This window comes from Miniopterus schreibersii, assembly GCF_964146895.1.
Source record: "Miniopterus schreibersii genome assembly, chromosome: 1".
NCBI classification, from domain to species: Eukaryota; Metazoa; Chordata; class Mammalia; order Chiroptera; family Miniopteridae; genus Miniopterus; species Miniopterus schreibersii.
In genome coordinates this window covers 98,068,234-98,086,097 of record NC_138101.1, presented here as the reverse complement: position 1 = coordinate 98,086,097, position 17,864 = coordinate 98,068,234, and the positions used below count along the sequence as shown (strand labels likewise).

Sequence of the window (17,864 nt, the reverse complement as noted above, 5' to 3'; positions counted from 1 at the left end):
GAAAGGTAATCTTGATTCTTGCTTTCATTTCACCCCAAATTTAATGATTGAAGAGAAACATTTCCTGTGAAATCATGTTTACAAGCCCTACTCTTCCTTCAGAGTCATTTCTACACATTTCTACATCAGGTGAGTTTTGGGGTCTAAAGGAAAGCTCACGTTAAAATGAGGCCTGGGAGACCTACATGAGAAATGTGGGCAATGAGTGTCACAAATCAGCTGATCATGTCAGAAATTAGGCTTCAGTTTGCTCAATTTGACTTTTTTTTTTTTTTTTAATCAGAAAAGTAAGGTGTTTTAGATATCAGAACTTACTTTCTTGGTTCAGGCCAAGAAATGTTACTTTTTTCTTTGCAAAGCTCTCCTTTTTATGCACCAGATTCTCTGGAATCCTGAATTAATAATAAGTCTGTCTAAATTAGATTTAGGCTGTGGGAAAGGGAAAGCTAGCCTTACTCTAGGGGAGGCAAGAGCTATTTTTATAGGAACCTGAATATTGTAAGTACTGCATATTCAGGATGTTTGCACTAGTCAGTTATATTAAGAGGTAACTTGATAACAAATTTCTAAGAACTGGGTCAGAGGGAAATATTAAATTGGTCCCTTGCAAGTTTTGCAAGTGAAGTTAAAGAGTGCATTTTCATGGAGGCTCCCCTTTATACATTATGGCCTGGCTCAGGAAAAAGTTTCTTGAAATATTAGTGTTGTCCCCCCCCCCCAAAGCTGATAAAACATATTAGCTTGTTTTTTAATATTTTTAAATAAGTTGATTATTGGGTATTTTAACACTTTGCTGATGTGGGCAGTCACCTATCCTTTTATTCCCCTGTGAGGGCATTGAAGAGACCATTCATTCGTCTAACCATCATTGATGGGCTGCTATAATGTGCCAGCAATCATGGCATCATTAATCCCCGCCCAGCAATTAGGGAGGCATGCATTTGAGGAGACATCATTACCCAAGTCAGTATTCATTATTTGTACAAACCTGTGGGCAAAAGCATCCTGCCTTTTTAGCTATCCCAGAAATAGTCTATGACTCTCAATCTCAATCAATATTATCCACTTATGACTTTTCTCAAACACAAATTGCTTCTAAATATTCCCTACTAAAGTTAATTGTATCCTTCAGCTTTGTTTCTTGGAATGCCTATGTTGTCATAACACCACTGTCTCCCCGTAATGGATTTTTGTCTTGTGACCCCATTTTCTCTGACCGCACCATTGATTGTTCACTCTCTTTTTCTTGACTCTTGGATCCAAGCATTTGCATTGGTAAAGTCCTTGATGCCCAAAGCCATTTCTAGGCCTTCAGATATGGCTTGAGACCAGGTGATGAAGCTCAGAAATGTTAGTTCTTCTTGGCATGCATCAGGGCAAATAGGAAGCAGGAGACAGGAGGGCACAAGACAGATAAAGTGCTCTTTATTTCTCCCCTCAGTGAACTTCAATGAAAGTATGTTTCCTCTTAGCAAAGCTTCCAGATAATCCCACCATACAGGAAAAAAGGCACATCACAAGCAACATATCCTTTGCATTGCTTCAAGTCTTTTCTTGCCTGAATTACCTCTTCCCACCTTATTACTTCATCTTCATTTCCCTGCGTTTGCACCTTCCAAAGAAACTGTCAACACTCTAATCTTTGCTTCAAACTCTGATCTTTTTAAAAGGTCTGGTCTAAGATAGATGGCATTGCCTGGCCAGCTTGGCTCAGCGGTTGAGCATTGACCTATGATCCTGGAGATAGCGATTCGATTCTCTGTTAGGGCACATGCCCAGGTTGCGGGCTCTATCCCCAATAGGGAGCGTGCAGGAGGCAGCCGATCAGTGACTCTCTCATCACTGATGTTTCTCTCTCTCTCTTCCTCTCCCTTCCTCTCTCTGAAATCAATAAAGATATATTAAAAAAAAAAGATAGATGGTATTATTAATTTTTCATTGAACAAATATAGTGGGGAATAGAAAGACTTCTCAGATCCCCTGCTGCCTATATGCTTGGAGTGCTATTAGTGGTTCACATTGTTCTTTCTACAATTAGTCCTGAAGAAGAGAACGAATGTCCCTTTTCAAAAGGCATACAAACCATTTCTTATAAATGAATACATTATGTGAGTGTCAAATAAGTGAATCCTAAGTGAATACATTAAGTAAATGCCCAGTAATAGTGAGATTTCACTAATAGGCACTTTGGCATGTCATAGTATGTAATAAAGCAAAAGTTATTCTGTGGCCTGATAGGAAATGTAAGATTTATGTCCTTATCTTCTCCCTATTTCCCTCTCAAATATTAAGTTAACTTGGAAAATAAGCAATATGAATGATGGGATTATAAGTGATACTTGAACCTTTCCCCATTCAGCACTCTTTAAAAATCAATGAGATAGTGAAGATTTTTATCATTTTAATATAGCTTATATTTATATAATTAGGTATCATAATTATATGTTCAAATGATTACACGTATGAACACTCATTTCCTAGTTAGAGACAGTTAAGCTAACTATGTAAACATACAGTAATTAACTGAATGAGAAAAGCAAATACTTTCATCAAATGAATGTTAGAAAAAAATAAAAATACATATCTGTTTAAAATATTATTTGATAAAATCTCACATTTTCTATTTATTAGAAATTTGATGGGAACTGTACTTATTTTTCAGTGAGACTTGTAACAAGATTATCTTTTACCTGAAATAATGACTGAATAAATTTATTAGAAGAGGCAAAAATTCTTTTTGTGAATTGTCATGGTAGCCTCATGGATTGTCTGTCATTTCCTGTTACTTCATAAATTCAACATACATTTATCTCTCTCTATTTTTTAATATGTTTTTACTGGTTTTAGAGAGAAGGGAGGGGAGAGGGAGAGAGGGAGAGAAACATCAGTCTGTTTCCTCCTGTTACTGGTGATTGAACCTGCAACCTGGGCATGTGCCCTGACCGGAAATCAAATCTGGGACCTTTCGGTGCACGGGAGGGCACTCAAAGGAGTCACACTGACCAGGGTACATTTATCTCTTTTTTTGGTTTTGTATCTTCAACATGTGCTTTTGTCAAAAAGTACCGACTGTTTGAATATATTTGATGTCTTGGGGCTTCTTGATGTTATGCATAAAGTAGCATTGGTTGATATACATTTGGAGTAATGGGATCATACATCTTTATAATTTTCTGTATTGAGGAATACAATATATGGAAACTCCTGATGGTAAAACTAAAATTTCAGATGTGTCCAAACCTTAATGATAGCATCTATAATTTACCTCATACTACTTAATGTTTTCAGTATTATAATACAGGACTTATGAATATAGTTTCACATACATGCATATATATATATGTATATATATATATATATATAATAAGATACAAAATTATATATTGAATCTATATATCATATATATTTATAAATATATAAATGAACACATATTATTGAGGCAATATTCAGTAATTATGGGAGGTTGGGTATTGTATCTCTGTCACTATGTGGTTTTGTTATTGTTATTTAAATGTATAAAATGAAGTTAGTAAAAAGAAAAATAGATGATATTTAAATAAAATATTTTTAATGTTGTGTGTACTGATTTTAATTTGCAATAACCAGCTAGACAAAAACTTTTTGGGAGTTACCTTTAAGAGCTTATGGGGCAACAGGCAGAACTAGTCATCCATTTTCCTAGAGGACCTGAATTCCAAGTATGGGGTACTGGTGAGATACATTGGTAAGGGCCCTACTTCATGATTTAAAAAAAGTTTTAATTTCCCCAACCCTAGGGGTAGGAGTAAAATGTTCTCAGAAATTTCTCACTGTGAGTCTCAGTTAAAAGTCACATATGCTGTTAGGTCAATAATCAGCTTTTTAGATATGGAACATTATACATGGTTCCTTTTATAAACTAAAGAAAGGTAGTTTCCCTGTGCTTCGTATCACAATTCCTAGAGCAGTCTGTTGTTTGTATTTAAGATTGGCAGTCCCTCGCTTGTTTTCTCTACTTGTTTTCCTTAATGCCTCACCTCACATCCCACACACCCCAGATACACTCATGTCATGTATCACGTGAAGAGTATTCAAACTATCAGACAAATTTAACACAGTGGTAATTGAGGCCTAAAACTGCAAAGTCTGACTTAACATTGTATTTTTGACATACACATTGTGATATATCAATTTTGTAGTGAGTATTTTATTTATATTTTACCTGAAATATGGTTTTGTTTTTCATATGCAATTGATTCTAAATATTGTGAAATAAACCTTCATTTATGTCTGGATGAAACTAAGTATTCATGAGTTTTTGTGTAGATATTGATTGCACAGACAGATGAACTTGTAACATAATTTACTATCAAACAGCAAACATACAGTTCTAAATTTCATAAAATAATTTATTGAAATTAAATGCACTGATACCTTAAATACTGAGTATGAAGTTCTTTTCTAATAGAGCTTATTTACCTTCAATTGAAGACACACTAAAGTCTTTATGCATCTTTGCAGAGCAGCTTCTGCACCTTTCATGCAGCTCCTAATATTGTTTTTATGTAGCAGAATATGACTTCTGATTGTTTCTGTTCTGTTAATGGCACCACTTCTCTCTTCAGTTACCACCAGTGACTATCTATCCTCCATCATCCCTCTTCCTCTCATTAAAATTCAGGATTGGAAAACATCATTTAAACTTGAAACTTGATATTATTAGGCAATTAAGAGTTTATCAGTCAGCATATTAATTCCAGTGATCAGGTAGATTTTATGATGGTCATTTATATTTGTGGAATAAATGTTGTAGTCTCCAGTAAGTACTAACGCATGTAATTCCAAGGATGGAGGCTCCTGGAGGACCTTATTTGTTCATTCTGTGGGGCCTGGCTTTGAAGGTAGAGCTTATGAAGGGCAGGTGAGAATGAGAAGAAAAGGGGTTTATCAGTCAGGGTTCAGCTGCAGATAACAGAATCTATTCTAGCTAGTTTAAGTATAAATGGAATAATCTAGGTAATTAATTCCTTACAAAACTAATTGTAATAGATGCAGGAGAAGGCCCTAGGGCTGGGCCTATAGGAATGAGTCCCAAAGTAACATCACAGCCTTTGCCTACCAAGGGGAATTGCTTTCTCTGTTAGAATCACAAAGTAACTCTTCTAGCAAGCATCTTCAAGAAAAATGTACCTTGTGATCCAGGGATTGAGAAGTCCACTCCAGAACTGTTGGTTCTTTTTCATAACCTCGATTACTGTAATTCTCACCTAAAAAATCAATTCCTCACCAAATACCTCTTCCCACAATTTGATTTTGAATTGTTCTCAATAAGACCCCAATTCTTTCTGCAACCTTAGTACAAGGGAGTCTGGTAAATGTAGATATTATCTTTCTTATCTCTGAATTACAATGTGTCCTAATCAAAAGTTGGAAGATGGTCAGCTATCAATGAAATGTATCCCATGGTCATTTGGGGCAATTTCCCACCCACCTACCCCTATTATCTCTCTGATATTTACTGTATTTGGACAAAAGTCAAAATCTGAAAACATGTCTTGAATTTACCAAAGTGTTGAAGATTATACCCTATCAATCTCCTGTCGTCTGTGGAAAGCACTGCAATAGCACAGTCTTCCCTGTAGACCTCCTCTTTCAGCTTTAAAAAGCCCCCATCTTCTCCCTTATTTCCCTAGATTACAAATTCAAATCCCTTTTCTTGTCTCAGGAACATTCAGTCCTAAGAATTCCAGATGATATTATACAGGATAATTTTGTAATTTATTTTTCATCTCTCCATTTCAATAAGGAAAAACTATTCTGGTAGAAATATAAATATGGCAGAAGATGTTACAATGGGTCAGTTAAGTTGAATAATGTGTCCTCTCTTTACCAAGAGTTAAAGCAACTGTTCATTTTCTCTTACTCTTGGAGAAAGTTTCTTCAAACTAACTGGAATTAAAACCACCCTAGCCTGTCTCCATTAATGACACCAGAGTGAGACTGAAAACAGACTGTAATTTCAGGTAGAGTGAGGCCTGGATTCTAGCTCCTACATATACAGGTTGTGGGAAAATCATTTTACTCCCTTCAGCCTCAGTTTCTCATCTGTAAAATAGAGATATAGCATCTAATTGATATGATTGGTATGAGAATTAGATGAGATACCTTAATAAAGCATTTGGCAGGGTAAGCCATTAACAAATATTGGCTACTTTTAGTAGACATACAGAAGCTTGTTAAAATATTGGAACCACTATTTACTAATTGTATGGTCTTAGGAAAGTTATCCTTTCTGAATCTCAGTTTAGTCATCTGCAAATTGAGGATAATAATATTTACTTGTAGAGTTGTTATAAAGACAATTATGCAGAAGTGCCTAGTACAGGAACCAATACAATATTAGTTCTCATGTCTTCCCTTTTTTAGCTTTATTCAAAAATGAAACAGGTTAAATATAAATTCTTTCAATATTTAACCGCAGCACTAATCTAGCGAGCCTCGAATGGTCCCTTCCCAATGAATAGTACAGCCTTTCCTATATTTAGGGCAAGTAATAAAGCCTCATATTCTTCTTTGAGAGTAGAATTGTTCCAATAAATCATTTATTTCCAGTGAATCCCAGTCACAATAAATAGTCTAGTCTCTGAGTTTGTTGGGCTCTCACCATCCCATTAATAAACAGTCTCCATTTGCCACAGAATAAAACCGTAATGACTGTTGGTGATTTTCTAGTTCAATCTCTCTGCCCGGCCTTTTGGGACTTTTGCAGGACAACAGAAGGTTGGATGCAGGAACTTTGAGAAGATGTGACAACAATCCTTTCACCTTGTATTGTCATGAAGTCTGGCAGTTGTTTAGGGCTTTCTGATCAAGATGATTAGGATATTTTATCTTCAGTGTTAATAGCTGTTTTCTGAGCAAAAAACAGTTGTGGTTTGAGGCCCCCATGTCCAGGTGCTCCATATTTGAAGCAGAGTGACTGGTATCTCGGATAAGCTTCCAGGAACTCCTTACTTGGCCTGTTTCTGACTGGATCTTAATGCCCACTCTCCTTTTTCTATTCACTTCTAAATGATTTTTGGTAATCCAGCTGGGCTCCAGCCTTTTTTGGGAAGAATCTTGCATTTGTTTAGGGTTGCCAGCTGACTGATCTTGATGATAATGAACTGGTGGGTGGTCTCTGTGCTGCTTCCCTCAGTCAGGGGGTTTCTTAGGTAGGATAACCATGCAGACCCTGTAACTTATCTAGCTCATTGATAAATGACTATTGTAATATCCAATTGTCATTGACTACAAGGTATTTTAAGGAAGGAAACATTGACATTTTGCACCCAATGCCAGCATCCAGGAAATATATAGAGGAAATTCCAATGTCAGAAAAGATTAGTTGTTCTAATCTGGGCAGATATACTTTTAGAAACAGCTGATTTTTCATCAGTTAGTTGGTTAGAGGAAAGGTGTAATAACCTAACAATCTGTAGAACATCAGCCGGTCTTTTTGAAATGGAAATATTTATTACTAGACTCAACGTACATCTCCTCAAGGACCTGCCACCCAGTGACACACTGGAGCACTTAGGCCCATGTTATTCCTGATCCACTAAGGACCAAAACCGTCAGTGTGGAAATGGTCCAGATGGAGATGGTGAGCTAGGGAAATCTCAATTTACTTACACTTTGATGTTTCATAACAGACTCAAAAACAATGGTTTCCATAGGCTTATTTCCAATTGTAACAATTTGCTCTCTTCCACTTTCTGGTCCATCTTCTAACGCATAGTGGTTCTCAATAGCAATAAGAAAGTCTACTCCACAGTTTACTTTCTTTGGGCTAATAAAACACCCTCCTGTTGGGAGCCTGCATTCTAAATGGATTGTCCCTCCGTGGCTTCCATTATGCTTGCCTTTCTCGTGATTGTGCCATTCTACTCCTAACCAGAGTCCCGCGTTTTCTGGGTTCTCATAAAGTATATACATGAACAACCATCTGAAGGGGCACAGAGGCAAGTCCAGGAAGATCCTGAGTGCAGGAGCCTGTCCCTACAGAATGTGGGGTGCACCACTTTCTCTCAGCACGTGGATATATTCACTAACTTGGACACCGTCCACATTCCACAAGATTTTCATAAGATTCCATCATATGGATGTGATTGAGTATTAACTCAACCTCCAGTCCCACTTCCCTCTCCTTCTTTTGAGATATTTTAGATGAATTATCAGAAAACACAAAATAGAATTGCACTGAATTATTTATTTGGCACAATCTGGCTAAATTTATCTCTTAGGAGAACAACTAGAAGACCCTAATTACAAACATCTATGTCAAGCCTAATGCCAAAAGACATTCTCATTTTTCTGTAATTATGCTGGCATTTTTTTAATACCTTAAATTGTAAAAGTTCATTTGGTTATCTTACAAATAAATTTAAATACAGTTATGGTAGAGTGCTGTCTTGGAGTGAGTGGAAGAGAGCAATTTATTTTTTATTACATTCCCAATACTCTGCAGTGTCTGCAATAACTGTTAATTTAGATTATATTTATTATAAAAATCATTAAAGAGATTACTGCTTCACTTTCAATGAGACTGAGAATGATGGTGAAACAATTCCTATAAGAAACACAGGAGGAAGAAGATGAAAAGTTGTTCAATACCAACACTTAAAAAAAATTTTTAACTTGTAAAATTTGTGGTAAAATAAATATTGATTTTTAAGTATAAAAGTCCTAAATTTAAATCAGAGAAAACTTTTAGAGTCCTGGAAGAAACATTATGGTGAAACTTCACTACCCTCCTGTATTTATTTACCCAATTTACAAAAAAAAAAAAAAAAAGGTGTTTAGAATATACTGTATGCCATTACAGTACTTTGTCCATAAAAAAAGGACATATTGATGATTAAGTTGTGAAGGCTCACTTTAATGATTTATTTCTTTTTTAACTAATTGTTTATTCTTTCTATCATGAGTTGGCACTCAAATCTTTTAGATGCTTTAAACACAGCACTTCCAGAGCATGCAGTTTATTTATTGGGGTATTTCTAGTTCTTTCTTCAAGGGTATTACTTTCATTATTTTGCATTTGGAAAAACAGTGATCTTTATTTACAGGGTCTTCAAATGTTAAAAGTGGGTGTCATATTTTGCTTAACTTAATTTTTTTCATGACAAATTGTGTTTGCCTGCTAAATACTGAATGCAGAAATGATAGAGATTAAACAAGATAACCATCAATTCTGTCTAGAAAATGAATCTAGATATCGAGAATTTTGAGATGGAATGTTGGCTTCATGTGTTAAAGAACCCAACTTTGTAATATGCCTTTAACTTGGCCCACAGTCTGAGATGGATCCTAGAGCCCCAATTATCACATTTGCATTTCAGGCAGCAAGGAATCAAAGGGAAAAAGATAAATGCACTCTCATCTTTCTCTTTTAAGGAGTTTCTTCAAAAAGAACACTTCTACTACAAGGTATACATGTGTGCAGAAAGAGTTAAATACTAGGTTAAGAAAGGCCTGTTTGCAGGGTTGGCCCTTCCTTGGTTGGCATCCGAGAATCTGGCTTTCAGGAAGTGTCCCACCATTCTCTATCTCCTAGGCAGTGGGTGCTTATGTGGCCAGATCTAGTAAAGCTGAATCTCTAATGAGCTTCCCTGCTAGGCAGCATTTTCCACATGTTGCTATAATTGAATGAGGAGGGAATTAAGTACCTCTTGTGTGACTACATGGGGAAGAGATTCTTGGAAGCTTGTACCTGTTTTCCTCTGAACTTCCCCCCATACATCTATCCCTTTGTAAATTTTGCATTGTATCCTTTCACTTCAACATATCCTAGTCATGAATGTGCCTATGTAATGAGTCCAGCAAGTCCTTTGTGAGTCATCAAACTCAACTCATTGCTCTATACGGTGGCTGAATTGTGAAGTGGGTTTTATCTAATTTATGTTTTTATTGTCAGGGTCTTGAGGACCTCTGACAAAACATCCAAATTCAGTAAATGGCTATGATACTACTCAAATTATAATACACATTTTTTTAAAGTCCATCATAGATCTGGCATGTTTTTTATTGGAATTAAGATTAGTAATATGATTTTGCATCTTTATTGACTTTCTCTTTTCAAGGTGACTGCATAGTTTTAGGTCTGAATGATTCGAAGGATGGTGTTGTCATTAACTTAAATGGGAAAGATGGTGAGAGCTGTTGTGGAGATCAAGAATTTATTTCGGATGTTACTTTGGAGGTGGAGGGTAGATAATGTTGCCTGTCAACTGGGATTCAGGGAAAAGACCTCAACTACAAATACTATCTTGAGTGAACATCACATAAATGATATTTAAAGTACTGGAGGGATGACTGGGGAAGTGAGTGTAGATAGAAAAGAACCAAGCTTTAAGGCACTCCACCATTCTGCATCAGGGGGGTGAACAGGAGCTGCCGAATGAGACGAAGCAGAGTGGCCAGTGAGGAAGAAGCTAAACAAATATCTTTCCATTCTCCTTGTGGAATAATTGGAGACTATCATTTACACTTTTCCCAATTTTCTATAGCTTTTAAGAAATATTATAATCCTTTAAAATTTAGTTTATGATAAAAACTGAAGTCAAACTTTTACACTTCAATCTTACTTGAATATATTTAGCACAGTGTTTGATATTTTTATACCAGCTTTATTTTACTGCTGATTCATTTAGTAGTCTATGTCTATTCTAAAACTTGTGTGGTTTTATGATAAACTAATTCATAATTCACATCACATATTATTCTATTTTTATTTTTATGTTATTTTTCTCTAGTGTTGCCCGTTCTCTTTAATGAATTTATCTTTATAAATTTACTTTTTCCATTTATCAAAGTTTACTATTGTCCAGCTAATTGCTAAGTCAGTAACAATTTAAAATTTAACCCCAGAAAGGTATTATCTGATATTTTTCTCCAATTTCAACAACCCATGCTCAAAATATAATCAATCTTATGCTTATAAAGAGTAATGGGGAAATATTTAAATGAATTAATATAAATTTATTAAAAGTTGTAGAATTTAAACAAAACTCCCTCTGTGTATAGTTTATTATGAACATAGATGAATAGAGTCAATTTTCATTTGAAGAAATATATATGAAAGATCAATATCTCAATTAACTGAAACTCATTGCTGAATATTGTGTCTTGTGGAGTGGGATTTTATCTAATTTATCTTTTCATTGTCAGTAGAATTATAGTGCTAGGAATTCATTCAAGCAATAATGATTTTGTTAATTACTATTGTGTTCCAGGCTCAATGCTTTGGGCTGGAGATCCCAAGATCAAGAACAGCCTTTGCTATAATGGCTTATGGTTTATTAAAGGCAAAAGAGTTATGTCTTAGGTCTGGTTCTTAATAAATAGGGATCAAGATGAGGATTCACATACAAGTGATTTGTTAAGAAAGTGCTCTCAGGGGAAACTGCTAGTGGATCAAGAAAGCAGGATAGGAAAGGAAAGAAGGATGGCAAGGGTGTGATTTTAGGAGATTAGCTTCAGCCTGATCCTGCAAAGAAACTGTGGAGTGTAAATTATGCTTCAGAATCTGTCCTAACTGGAGACAAGGGAGCTGGGCTTTTATATCCAAACTAATCTTTCATTGGCTAAGGGCCACTGGGTAGAGCGGAAAGTCCAAGCATTCCCAAGACTCAGAGCAAAGTGGCTGCACAGCCCAAAGACCTTCTCCCATGAGAAACGGAATCCTAGTGAGCTAAATGTAAGGATAACAGGACTCTGAGAGAATCAGGCAGAACACCAGTTATTTGCAAACATGCAGAAATAGCTAATTTATGTAACGTGTGATGAGTGTGCTCATAGAGGGAATTTCAGGGAGCTATGTTAACAAAGAGGACAGGATGTAATAGAGCTTTATGGGAGAGTGTAAGCTTTCTAATAAAATGATTTCTGGAGGATCAGAGGAAGTTAACTAGATAATAGGTGAAGGAAAAAGGGAGAATATTCAGGTCAGAAGGAGATCTGTGTACAAAGGCTCAGAGTCCCATGGCCATGGAAGAACTGGAGTTGTAAAGTAGGGAGAAAATTTTCCTACTTTTTAGGCCTGTCCTGTGATTAAAATCAGATGATGAAATAGAAAAGTTTTTTGTAAATTATTAAAGAAGGAAAACCCTGTTACATGTTGTTTGGAGACTATGGTTAATATCTTGGTTATGCTACAAAATAAAACTCTTCCAGGGGGCAATTTGCATCGATCTCCCACATGTTGTATTTATAAGCATCTGTCACCTTCGATTTGAAATAATGCTAGCAGGCCCTATGGTAGCTCCATATACAAATAGGAAGCCCAACATTGTTAAAGATAAGCATTAATTTTATTTAGTTTATCTCACTGTTTATTCACACAAGAGATGAGGGAGTTCTTCAAAGTTGAAGTCCAAAGAAAAGCCACAGCCAAAAAAGGATCAGAAAATCTTGTCGTTTTTGCTTTTAGGCAAATTTAGTTTTAGAAATACCATCCTCAACCCAGCATTTTCCTTTTGTTTCCAATGCATTTACCATGATGATTCCGTCTCCTTCACTGTTCTGTTCTCTGGTTAATGAGAAGACCGTTTTGACATTCAGATTCTTTTCTTTATTGCTTCCCTGAGCTTATTTGCTCTACACACACTGAGAAATTCTTCTTTATCACAATGTGGACACATACCAGGTAATAACTGTAATTTGTACATCATTTAAAGCTGTAAGTTATATTATTATTATTCATAGTATTAGTAATGCTAGTAGTGGTAGTGACTAGAAAAGTACAGTGTTTTATGCATGGGTATAAAAGTTTTCAGGTTAAAATGTTGTTGCTGCATTGTCTGACAATCGTGGTCTTTTTTATAAGTTAGATTTAGAAGCAAGTATGACATTGTGCTATAATTTATGGTAGACTGATACAATTTATTAAAAATTGAGCTTGTATGATCTGAGGTCCTGTGCCACTCAGAATTATATTTATTGTATTAAATAATTCAAAGAGAATGTAATTCCTCTGTAATTTTCTTTGATATTAGTGCAGCATAAAAGGATACACCTTTTTTCCAAAAACGTAATGAGCACTGCTCACAATCACCTACCAAAGGTATTCCTTTAGACTCTCAGGCTAACACTCTGTAACACTCTTTGTTTAGATCCCAAAAGCTCTGGTGGCAAATCACCACAATAATTATAGCAGGTCAGACAGGACCATGTTTATCTTACTTTTTCTCTAGCTTTCTTTTACTGATGTGGCATCTCCTTTCAGAGAACAAACAAGGCTGGGGTACATTTGTCTCTACAGATTGACCTGAGTGTATATGGCCTAATTCCTTGGTAACTGATAGAAAGTGGCTTCAACTCACAAATCCTCATTCCCTACGCATTAATTAAAGGGAGAAACCTAGCAGTCTGAGCAGTGCCAAGGTCTAAGTCCTTACTGAGTTTGTAGCCTCTATGTAATATACTTTTTTGGATTCAGCCAGGTTTATCTTTGATCTGTGCTTCAGGTTTTTAACATTTTCTTAAGTTATCTCAATCAACACTGATTTTATTTAAGGCTAGATTAAAGCAATGATATATCAGAAGTGTCGTTACATCAGAACACGAAGTAGAAAATGTTATGCTGGGAATTGGATAATCTTAAGCTAAGTGTTATGCTCTATAAACTAAGAGGATTTCCTTGTTGTTTCTTCAGATTAGGTAGAAAATTAGAGTGAAACAGTGTTTCCTAAATTCTAGTATCTTTCTTTTTCGGCTCATGTTATTTTTATGGCAATTGTTATTTAATGTCTCTGTAAACAGGATTTAAACACAATCATATTTAATAATGCAGCATATCTGAAATTGGATATATGTTATTCCCACTGTGGGACCAGGAGTTGTTCCAATGTCCCCTCTCCTCTTTTTCCAGAGTTATTGAACCATCGGATTTCAGCAGTGGGCTGGGAGGGAGGTGCCATGCATGGCAAGGAGTACATTTCCCAGCCTTTCTTATTGCTAAGGATGAGATATAACTATATGATACAAGCAGAATGGTCACAAGGCAGCATCCTAGAACTTTCTGTAAAAGGCAACCAGCAGGCACTTTTTGTCTTTCCTCTTTCCTTCTGCTAGGAATTGATGTGACAACTCGATCTGTAGCTAATTATTTTGGACCTTGAGCTCAAGCAACACATGGTAGGGAAGGTACCTCTAAAGAGCCGGAGTCCCTGAACAAAGCCTTTAAGTACGCATTGGCCTGCCTCATTCAAGATTTTTTTTTCCAAGTACAGGACAGAATCTAACTTCCATCTTATAAAAATCACTCTTAATTGTCTATCTTACTTAGAGCAGAATCTAATCCTCACCACTATACCTACCACCCCAAGTTTCAGCTTAAGTGCTATATTTTCATTCAACAAACACATGTGGATTATCTACTAAACTAATTGCTGGAAGCCAGGGTTGAATTATCCGTGAGGTCTTCAGTGGTATTCCCTGTGTGCTTTATTGCGTCCCAGTGGCATTCTGTGTGCCTGTGCCAGGCTAGCTCAGAAGACTCTGGAAGGGAAGAAATTAAAAGTAAAGATGAATTAGTTCTACAGTTCTTGCATTGATAACAAACAGTGGTTCAGGTTAGAGTCCAGCAATCTACATGAAATTAGAATAAATTAGATGAATACTTTTATTTATTTATTTACTTATTCATTCCTTATTATAGAAGGTATTTGAAGTTTATGTTTTCCTCTATGTTCTCCTTTCACTGTATTCATATATTCTAGTATGAAATGGTTTTCTATTCATTGACATCTAGATAGGTTGCAATTTTCCTTTTAATTTTCTCTTTGAATAGTGACTGGATTTCCATGCACTTGTCATTTTAAGATTATTCATTTATAACTATTGAAAAAGTCCAGATAACATGGCCTGTACTATCCCTTTTTTTCTTTTTTTTTTTTAATTAAGGTTTTGTTTTGTTTGGGGTTTTTTTCTTTTTGATTCCAACTACATCAGTAATTTTTGTAAATGTTTAATGGATATGAGAAAAAAATCTATTATTCCATGAATGAAAGACTTACTGTATTATTCATATGTGCTGATTATATTTTATAATTTCTCCCTGTTTTGCTTATTTTTTAACTTAATAGAAAAAAAAAACTATATAAGCTAGAACTGCTTACTTCTCACATCACTACAGTATTGGAATTCCCCACTGCAGCTGCATGTTTCTTGAATTATTGTGTTTCTAGTTTATTTATAATTTTACCTACTCTGTACTTTGCTGCATACCAATTATTAACAATAAGTTTTTGTTATCAGTTTTCACTTTTAACATTACATAAAGACCTTCTTTCTCTGTTGTTTTAAATTACAAATTTCTTATTAATTTAATCTTATCGTATATAGTCACTCCTGACTGATTGATTTTAATTTACATATTTCTGTTACCAGAAGCATTTTACTGTTTTGGAGCTTTCAGTGTTGGAGATGAGAATCTTGAAGATAGGCTGATCTCCTTGACCACCCTAGGCTTATCGATTTTAATTAAATTTGGCTGTTAGTCATAGAAAATCCCCAGAAAGTATAACATAAAGTAGAATTCAAATTATTTCTCATGTAGAAGTCCAGGGCTATAAATAGTTCAGGTCAGTTAGGTACAACTCTGTGATGTCAGGAATTCAGATTCTTCTGTTTCATTGCTTCTCTTTGCTTGATTTTCATTTCAAATAAACACAAGGTCCAAGATGTGAACTGGTGGAAATGTGCTGAAATAAGCAAAATGTGGAGTCCTGCTTTCCTATAAGGACATTTCTGCTGAAACACATGGGAAAGAACCTAGCCTAATGCGTAGCTGGGAAATGCTTTTCTGTCCTGGGTAGCCAGGTGCTTCATGAATAATTTGGGTTTCTAACACACGGGAAGGGCAGAGAAAAGACTGGCGAATGAACAGGATCAGACACATTATAACAGTTTACCCTTTCTGCCTGGAAGCCTATGCAATTTTCTTTGTGGACTTTGAAGTCACAGCATTTATCAGAATATGTCTGGGGTTTCTTTTCTCATTAATTAGACATATAAATTGATAGGCTCTTTCAATGAGTACACTTATGTCTTTCTGCTGCTCAGGAGTATTTCCTTTCAGTACATTTTTAAAAGTAGAGGAAAAAAAAGAGAGAAAAATGTTTAACATCTCAAAACTTGACTACTGTATTTTTAATATTCTGAGTGACAGATGGAAAACTCCTATAAAACATGTCTCCTGGTTACTAAAGTACAGTGTTGTCTCAGGTAAGGACTTGTGTGTTTAAGGTTTTCAGCGAATTAGCCACTGTTTCATAGTATAGTGTTTTTAACTTAAAAGAATGATTGCTATGCAAGCTACAGTTAGTCACACCTGGGTACTGGCAAATATTTTGTCAAAAATGAATGAAGTAAACCTACCATCCCAAAGAAAACTCCTTAGCTATATTTTATACTAAGGATAAAATTTACATTTTAAGAGAAAAATCAGAATTTTGGAAAACCTGCCAACATAAGGATGATGGCTTCCCAACACTTAAAGACTGTTTTGAAGAGATTGATGAGGAGATTAATAAACAAGACTTGTAATGTATAATGAAATATGCCAACATTTGAAAGATCTACATAGCTCAGTGAATTTATATTTTCCAAATGACTAATGCACAATGTTATGAAATCATATATGAACAAAAAATTCATACAAAGTGAAGGATAGACTAATGGATTTTATGTAACAAAGAACCGAAAGGTCATTGGTATAGTTATACGTTCCACTTTGCATGCAAATGTTAAGAAACTACCACTTCTAAAGTTTTAGTGTGATATTAAAGAAGACCACAATTATCTGAAAAGGCTATTGAAATGCTTTCCCCTTAACAACCAAATATCCATGTGAGATCATATTTTTTTCAAATATTTGAAACAAAGCAACATGTTGAAACAGGTTGCATGCAGAAGTTGATAGGATTATTCAGCTAGATCTTTTCCATTAACTTAGATATTAATGAGGTTTGTAGAACTATAAAACAATTCCATTGTTTTTACTCAATTATTTTTTGTTTTGAAAAATATGGTGTTCTGATTAAAAATGTTCCTTATATTAACACTTCCTTAGTTTATTAATATAATTTAAAATGAGTTAATATATATTTTAACATGGTTTTAGTTTTAATTTCTAATACAATTATGAATGGATATAATTCAAATAAACAAAAGCTATTTGGGGACCTTAATAATTTTTATGAGTGTAAAGGTGTCCTAAGACCAAAAGGTTTGATAACTGCTGGTTTGTATCATCTTCTCTTCTCCCTCCCTCTCACTTTTCTCTTCTCTTCTCTCTCTCTCTCTCCCCCCCCCCACCTCATATGCACACACACACACACACACACACACACAAGTGCACACATGCTTTTGGTCTCTTCTTTATTCTCAATTTCTAGTATTGTACCATTGTAATCATTGTATTCTTTGTATCTTAATAACATATTTTTAAATACCTAGAAGGGCTAGATTATTTTCCTATCTATTTTTATCCTGAACTTACATTTTATTTTCTGAAATACTTATTTTCAAAATCAATTTTAGTTAAAGGAAACAAAGGAAATTATATTTTATTTGGAATTGTGTTTTATTTATATCTTAGATAATATCTTAGAAATATCCATTATTTTAGAAAGAATTGGCATATTTCTATACAAGAACAAAAAATATATAATTTGCTTAAGCCTTCTTTATTTGTTTGTTTACCTTTAGATTTTGAAATGTAAATAAAAATAAAACCCTAGATTTCACCACAGAAATATTACTAATCAAACCACGGCCCTCGTTACACCCTGAATTTTTATGAGCATATTAGTAATCAGTTAATAAACGGCTTGAAATCA

The 17,864-nt window shown here is 35.0% G+C and overlaps 1 protein-coding gene and 1 pseudogene across 2 annotated transcripts in view; one reads left to right on the top strand and one right to left on the bottom strand.

Moving 5' to 3' along the window:
• The window catches only part of MDGA2 (MAM domain containing glycosylphosphatidylinositol anchor 2), an 829,367-nt gene that overhangs the window by 448,428 nt on the left and 363,075 nt on the right, over nucleotides 1-17,864 (top strand). The window lies entirely within an intron of this gene.
• LOC308563087 (tubulin-specific chaperone E pseudogene) lies at nucleotides 6,640-7,956 on the bottom strand (annotated as a pseudogene). The gene is made up of 2 exons: nucleotides 7,654-7,956; nucleotides 6,640-7,527 (listed from the first exon to the last, which is right to left on the bottom strand). The product of its transcript is annotated as a tubulin-specific chaperone E pseudogene (transcript).